This window comes from Mercurialis annua, linkage group LG3 (assembly GCF_937616625.2).
Source record: "Mercurialis annua linkage group LG3, ddMerAnnu1.2, whole genome shotgun sequence".
Taxonomy (NCBI): Eukaryota; Viridiplantae; Streptophyta; class Magnoliopsida; order Malpighiales; family Euphorbiaceae; genus Mercurialis; species Mercurialis annua.
In genome coordinates this window covers 73,434,376-73,442,898 of record NC_065572.1, presented here as the reverse complement: position 1 = coordinate 73,442,898, position 8,523 = coordinate 73,434,376, and the positions used below count along the sequence as shown (strand labels likewise).

The following is an 8,523-nucleotide window of genomic DNA, read 5'->3' as shown; positions in this document are numbered from 1 at the left end:
TTTGTATTGGTGTATTTTGTATTGGTATTAAAAAATGACATTTATTCCATATTGGAACATGGAGCAATTAAATAAGTTGAGGATAACAATGTACATTTATTAGGGATAAGTAAAATTTTGGGTTAATTACATATAAAATCACCACCTTTACATGAAATTGCAAAAATAGCACGACCTTTAAAACGTGGCAATTCAGAGCACTACCTTTTATTTCTTTTCAAAAATAACACGGGCACATTTTTAGTGGTATTTTTGTTGACGTGGCGTGACACGTGGCACTCTCATCGGGTGTCCAAGTCAGCAAAATTTTATCAAAAAACATGTCCATGTTGTTTTTGAAAAGAAATGAAAGGTGATGCCCTGAATTGACACATTTTAAAAGTCGTGTTATTTTTAAAAATTTGTGTAAAGGTGGTGATTTTATATGTAATTAATCCTAAAATTTTTGGGTTTAAAATTATTAACCAAAAATAAAAGATGGTCTATAATTTGAGACGCTCAAAATAAAAAGGTGGCCTATCTTTGTGAGACGGATGGAGTAATATTTTATGTTTATTATGTCCCTCCATGCAAGGTAGCTGCATGTGGCTATGTCGACAAACTCAGTGTTGAAGTGGGCTTATCATTTACCACAAGCACATAAAAAAGAGGAAATTACACCATTTACCAAAAAAAATAAAAATAATTACAAAAATATATGTTGACTTTTTTTATTTACAAAAATATTAATAATATTTACAAAAGTACAAAAAAATAAAAAATAATATCAAACATACGGTGTATACTGTGGGTATAATGTTAGTATACTAATAAACTAACATTATATCAACATTGTACCAAAATTATACCAACATTATACATACTGAGATTTTATTAATATTAAATAAAAATTTACCAAAATTACATCAAATTGTATACTGAAAATTAAATTAATAATATACCAAAATTATACCATCAGTATACCAAGAGTATACAAATTCTCTAGTTCATTACCAACTATAGTGAAAATACACATAAAAAAAAATACATGTTATCAACTAGAAAATATATATAAAAATTTATAATCAATATATCAAAATTATACTAAAATTATACCAATAATAAACCAAATATTATTTTTAAATTATCTGATTTATAGTTTTAATATTCCAAAATTATACCATAATTATACCGACATTATACAAATCGTACTTTTGTAATTAATTTTCATTTTTTGATACTTTTGTAATTAATTTTAAATCAGTCGTATTTTTTTAAATAAAAAAAGTTTACAGTACTTTTGTAAATATTTTTAAAATTTTAGGTAATTTTGTCATCGTCCCCATAAAAAACCAAGACAATGAAACTGATCAGATTTCACGGCCCCATTCAATTAGATCGTATCAATAATTTATGAGTTGTTGCGGAACATTATATCACAATTAAGTGAAATAGATATGCATGGCACCCAATAACTAAAAGAAAAAAGAATAGATATGCATTATTTTTCTTTTTTTCATGAAAAATATTTTAGCAGACTTACGCTAGCATATTACATAGAGAAAAATATCACTTCATGAATTGCAATTTTTTATAGTTATAATTAAGCATGTAATAAAATTATGTTAAAATCACCGACAGATAAAAGTCACATATAGTTTCTAATTAAAACATAATAGTTCAATTATTAATTGATATCAAACAAACGAATTGAATGTGTTCGATTCAAATTTAAGAATTTTTTTTTTTACCAATGAGATATAGTTCAAATGGTATAAGCGCTAAGCAGCAAACTGCTAGGTCGTGAGTTCGATTCCTCCCACAAGCGCTCCCCCCTCCCCAAATTATCAAAAAAAAAATATTTATTTTTCAGTTGAATCTATTCGATTTGAGATTCGGATAATTCAAGTTAACTGAACCGGCTGAATAAACTAAAATATGGTTGATATTTGACAAGTGTTACCTCTTTGTTGTCCAAGTGCAACATTAGGGACAAATGTAGAGATACCTGCAATTTCAAGAGTTGATGGTTTTGCATTTGTAGGAGAAAAGTAAGCATTGGTTGCTAATTGTTAAATTCTTATACCACATCTGTTAACAGTCAGAAACCACATCACTTCATGAATTGCAATTTTTGTTTATAATTAAACATGTGAAATAATTGAGTTAAAATCACCGACAAATAAAAGTCACATAATTTCTAATTAAAACAAAAAAAATTCAATTATTAATTAATATCAAACAAAATCGAACTGAATGTGTTTGGTTCGGTTTTAAGATTTATAAATTTTAATTTTCAGTTATCGATTTGATTTGAGATTTGAATTATTCAAGTTAACCGAGCTGGCTGAATAAACTAAAAATTGTATTTTTTAGGTTTTTTAATCTTTCCTTGTAATTTTTTTTTTATTTTAACCAAACTGATTGTATACTGCCAATATGTTCAACTCGATTTGGTTTTGAATTTTTTTCAATTTTTTTCGGTTAATTCAATTTTGGTTAAAGTTTCATTTTTAGTCAATTCGGTTATATATTCGGTTATCGATCAATTTAGTTTTGAGAATTTCGGTTCAGTTTTAAGAAATGCTCATCCCCAAGACGTTGTCATATTATAAACAACAAGATTATAATATATATCACAATTAAGTAAAATAGATATGCATAATTAGAAGATGAAAAACAGATATGCATGGTACATGTGTGGAAATTCGTTATTCTTTAGTGGACATTTTGAATATAAAAAAGGCTTAATACATAGATTTGTCTCTGTAAATTTAAATCTTTTGCACATAAATTCCCTGCATTTTATTTTATTAACTTTAAATATATTTTTTTACTTAAAAATTGTTTTTTTGAAAATCCTTTACTCGTCGCTATCACGGAAACCCGCCTCCTTCTCGGGCGTGAGAAGGAGCAGATCTGTGCCATATTATAAATAATAAGATTATAATTTTGTATGTTTATAATGTCCTTTCATGCAAGGTAGCTTCATGTGGCTATGTCGACAAACTCAGCGCTGAAGTGGGCTTATCATTTACCACAAGCACATAAAACTCCATGAACTATACATACTGTTTTAAGATAAGATAATGAAAAGTGATGAGATTTCACGGCCCCATTCAATTATATCCACCTCTCCCCTTGCTTCTATATATACCAATACCACCAAGATATGGCCATTAAATTAAGAAAATAAAGCAAAATGTTTCTTCACCAATCTCCTACTACAAAAGTGAAAGCTATAGTTACTGTCAAAACAACTATCCGCCGAGTCTTGTTAAGCCAAGGGACAGGCCGAGGACTTGATGATATTGTTGATGCTCTTGGAAAAAGTCTCCTCCTTGAACTTGTTAGTGCAGAGCTTGATTCCAGTAAGTTCATTATACATTGCCAAAACTAGGCCTCCAACGTATTTTTCAATTAATTTTGCTTCACACGGACGAAACGGAAAACGCTGAAATAAAGAAACATCTAAATTAAGATTTCGAAATTTCAAAAGAGTTTTCGGAGAGGAGCATTTGTATTCATTTTTGTTAACTAGTACTGCATGTAATTGTCTTATGCATGTGAAGGGAGCAGAGAGGAGAAGGCGACGATAAAAGCGTACGCGCACAAGGAAGACGATGAAGGGGCGGAAATAAAATATGAAGCAAATTTTGAGGTGGGAGGTGATTTTGGAGAATTGGGTGCCGTATTTATTGAAAATGAGCACCATGAAGATATGTTCGTTAAGGATATTGTTCTCCAAGGGTTCAGTAGTACTGGCTCTGTTCACTTGGCTTGTGAGTCATGGATTCACGGCAAGAATCGCGAGCTTTCTAAAAGGCTCTTTTTCACTAATAAGGTAACCTCGCATTTCCAATTGGTCTCCGTAGATTTAATATAACATATATCTAATAACTAACCTAGATTAAATTTATTTGTGAAAAAAAACTTACAATGATTTTGTGTTTCTAAATATCCTATATATATATTAATAAAGTATAATTTATATTGATATAATATTGATTAAATTGATGTTTATTAAGTAATATAATTACATCAAAGTAGTAGTCTATTCTGTAAATATGAAAATAAAATAAAATAATTTTTTTATAATTCATTAAATAAATTAAATTTAAATATCTAATCGTAAAAAAATAATACTTATTTTAGTAAACTAATAATGTAATTGTACTATTTAAATAACATGTATAGTCATTTATCTTATAGCTTAAAAAATACATTGATATAAACGGTTTATTTTTTGAGTTATTTGTTTTGAGTTTACTTTGTTAATTTTATTGATGACCAACGGTGAAAAGTGAACAAAGCAAATTTTATTTTAGAAAACACAATGTAACCGTAAAAAAACCAAAAATATAAATGTATTTGTTTCCAACTTTTATATTAGGGTGAGCAACAGACTGCAAATAAAATGGCTTCCAGTCAGTTCAGTTTGGTTATAAGTTTAAATTCAGTAGATTCGGTTTTAACATAAAAAAGAATTTAATTTTTGGTTTTTGGTTCGATATATATATGCGTGTGTGTATGTGCTTTTAAATTTTTTACCAATTACGTCCTCAACATCTTTACAAGTTGCGAGAAAGCCCTTAAAATACATGAAAAGAACATTGAAACATTTTTAGTTTATTTTTTGGCCAGTTAGTCCCTCACATTTTAATTATTTTTGTATTTATTTTCAAGTGTGGGTTTTTTTGCATCATTTATAAACATTAAAGGTTTAAATGGTCAAAAAAAATTAAAAGGACTTATAAACTCTTTTTATATAAATTGAAGGAATTTTTTATACCTTATGTCAAACTTAACTTTATCTCCTAGTAAATATTCTGAACAAAATAAAAATAAGGTCGAAGGTACAAAAAAATCCTCGATTTTTTTTCAAAAATGCAGATCAGCCTTTTTATTTGTTTTGGGCACAAATAAGCCCTTATATTTTTAAAATTGAACAATTATATCCTTGTTGTTTTAAAATAGAACAAATAAACCATTTTAGTTTACTTTTAGGACACTTGACCCCTCAAATTTTTGGAAAATATTTTAAACATTAAATTTATTTTTGAACTTTTTTCCTATATTATTATGAGAGACATGTCAGCAATTAAGGAGTGCTTCTAATGATGCTGGATGAAAGGGGTTATTTGTTCTATTTGAAAATAAAAAAGACTTAATTATACCCAAAAAAGTAAAAAGGCTGATTTATACTTTTGTGAAAATTACGAGGGTTTTTTTGTACGTTTTGCCTAAAAATAATTAAGCAGTTAACGCGATTGGTTTTTGGAACAGTCATACTTGCCGTCACAGACACCGGAGGGACTAAGAAGGTTTAGGGAGGAAGAACTTTTGCTTTTAAGAGGCAATGGTCAAGGACAGGCAAAGAAAGGCGATCAGATTTATGATTACGATGTCTACGATGACCTTGGTAACCCTGACCTTAAAATACCTGTGCTCGGCGGCAAACAACTCCCATACCCTAGACGTTGCCAAAAAGGTTTCACAACAGTTATTAATTCATAATTTAGTTCAAATGGTTTCACAATTCTATAGGAAAATTGAACCAAATTTACAAACAACAATGAATTTGCTCAATAGTTATTGTGAGATCTTAAATTTTGAACTAGGTAGCATGCACACAGGAAACGAGACACTTGGAGACGGACACCGACACAAGGAAACGATGAAACTTCAAGTGTCTGACACATTTTTGAAACGGAAAACGTTGATTAAATGAAGTGTCTGTGCTACCTAGGTTTTGAGTATGAATTAATAAAGATGTTGCAAGAACTCAATTATTGAGAGACAATTACTTTCTTGATTCACTATAAGTTTGATAACATCCTCGAAACAGATCCACAATCGGAGTCGAGGAGCGTTAACATCTCCATTCCTCGTTATGAAGTGGAGGAACGTCATGGAGTGGGACATCGCGTTACATGGATACATGGAGACCTACCACCACCAAACATTGTTATAGTGGATCCTGACCTTCCATTTACAAACTTCAAAACCATAGATTCTCTTTTCAACAAAGGAATCGATTTTCCACATATCGAACATCAAAGGTCCCCTCCTATTATTAAGACTATAGAAGATGATGAGACCAAAGAGATTTCAGAATCTGATATCCCTGAAATAATGGATAGTATGGACTCTATTTTCTTACCATTTCTATGTTTTTTTTTTCAAGTAGTCGATCAAATTTTAAGTATATATATGAATTTGATTTGCTTTTCCAGGAGATAGATTTTCCTGGTTAAAGGACGAGGAATTCGGTAGGCAGACTCTGGCTAGTCTCAACTCATTGAGCTTACAATTGGTCACGGTAATCATCTCTTAGAAGTAAATTTTTAGAGTTTTACTATAAATAATTGCAAAATATATATGTATGAAATTATACAGGAATGGCCACTGATAAGTACACTAGATCCTGAGATCTATGGACCTCCAGAGTCATCAATTACTACAGAAATGATTGAAGAACAAATCAGAGGATTTATGACAGTTGAAGAGGTAACGAACATATAGTTTAAATGAAAGTAAAACATATGTGCAATTATATATACATATGAAATTAACTTAATAATCTTATAAATTTGTTCTGCACATGTAGGCCCTAGAACAAAAGAAGTTGTTCATGCTAGACTATCATGATTTATTCTTACCTTTTGTGAGCAAAGTAAGGAAGCTAAAAAACACCGCGTTATATGGGTCTAGGACGATATTCTTTTTAAACCCAGATTCCACATTGCGGCCACTAGCCATTGAGCTTGTTTGTCCACCAATGGATGGAAAGCCGCAATGGAAGCAGACCTATACACAAACTTGTGATGCCACGGGTGTTAGGATTTGGAGGCTTGCCAAAGCTCATGTACTTGCACATGAATCAGACTATCACCAACTTATTAGCCACTGGTAATTAATTTTAAAACAGATACTTGAGCACCATCTTGAAGGGAATCAGTTAGAACTATTAATTAATTAACATATTGCCGCTTTATCTATTTTCATTTTGCAGGTTAAGAACACATGCTTGTATAGAACCCTACATCATTGCAGGCCATCGTCAGCTCAGCGTGATGCATCCTATTTATAGACTTCTGCATCCTCATTTTCGATACAGAATGGAGATCAATGGTTTGGCTAGAGAAGCATTAGTTAATGCAGAAGGGAATGTTGAATCCTCATTCTCTCCTGGCAAGTATTGCATGGAGATGAGCTCAATTATTTATGATAAGCTTTGGAGGTTTGACCAAGAGGCATTGCCTCAAGATCTAATTAGCAGGTAAATAAGTCCAAGTGATAACTAAATTTCCATTTAATTGAATCAGACAATAGCATCATAAACATTTCCAATTTGTTGCAGAGGGATGGCCGTTGAAGACCCATCATCTCCAAATGGTATAAAATTAACGATTGAAGAGTACCCATATGCCAGCGACGGGCTACTTCTTTGGGATGCAATTAAAAGCTGGGTGAGTGATTATGTCAATCACTACTATCCAGAACCAAGTCTGATACTGTCGGACGAAGAACTCCAGGCATTTTGGACTGAAGTCAGAACCGTTGGCCACGGTGATAAAAAGGATGAACCCTGGTGGCCTGAGCTGAAAACACCTAAAGATCTGATAGAAATCATCACAATAATTATATGGGTAACCTCAGGACACCATGTTGCAGTGAACTTTGGACAATATGCATATACGGGCTATATGCCGAATCGACCGACAATTACGAGATTGAAAATTCCAAACGAAGATCCTGCAGATGAGGGTTGGAAACTTTTTATGGAAAAACCTGAATACATACTCCTGTTGACATTCCCTTCAGAGTTTCAGGCAGCGAAAGTAATAACTGCTCTGAATGTATTGTCTACTCATTCTCCTAATGAAGAATATATGGGAGAGAAAATAGAGCCAGGATGGGCTCAGGATCCTCTCATAAAAGCGGCATTTGAGAAGTTCAATGGAAGATTGAAGCAAATAAAAGGGATAATTGATAAAAGAAATGATGATCCAAGTTTGAAGAACAGAAATGGAGCTGGAAGTATGCCTTTTGAGCTTTTGAAGCCATTCTCTGAGACTGAAGTTACAGCTAATTAGGGGGTTCCTTACATTTGATGCTTTACTTGTCATATTTTGATGATTACGCTAAAAATAATCCTAATTATTGCCTATTGTGGTGCCAAAAATGTAATCATTGAATAAAAATTGAATTTACCGCTAACCCCTCCCGCAATTTATCACTAAGCACTAGACAGCACCCGATTTATTTTACTTGTAGATCCAATAGTTACTAGTATTAGAGGAGAGCATCCGTCGGTTAGGTTTGATAATGAACCAAACAAAACCGGCTAACCGAAGTTTAGAATTTTTTTTAAACCGAATCGAATCGAACTTTTAATTTAGAGTAAAAACAACCGAACTGTACCGAGCCAAAAAAATTAATTTGGTTTGGTAATCGAATTTGTAAATCTATTTTATTTTTTATATTAAAATTAATTTAAATATTAAATAATTAAAATTTAATTAATTTACATATATATAT

General features: G+C 31.3%; 1 pseudogene; it reads left to right on the top strand.

Moving 5' to 3' along the window:
- The first annotated feature begins 3,015 nt into the window (after nucleotides 1-3,015).
- Nucleotides 3,016-8,202, top strand: LOC126672070 (linoleate 13S-lipoxygenase 2-1, chloroplastic-like; annotated as a pseudogene).
- The last annotated feature ends 321 nt before the right edge of the window (nucleotides 8,203-8,523 follow it).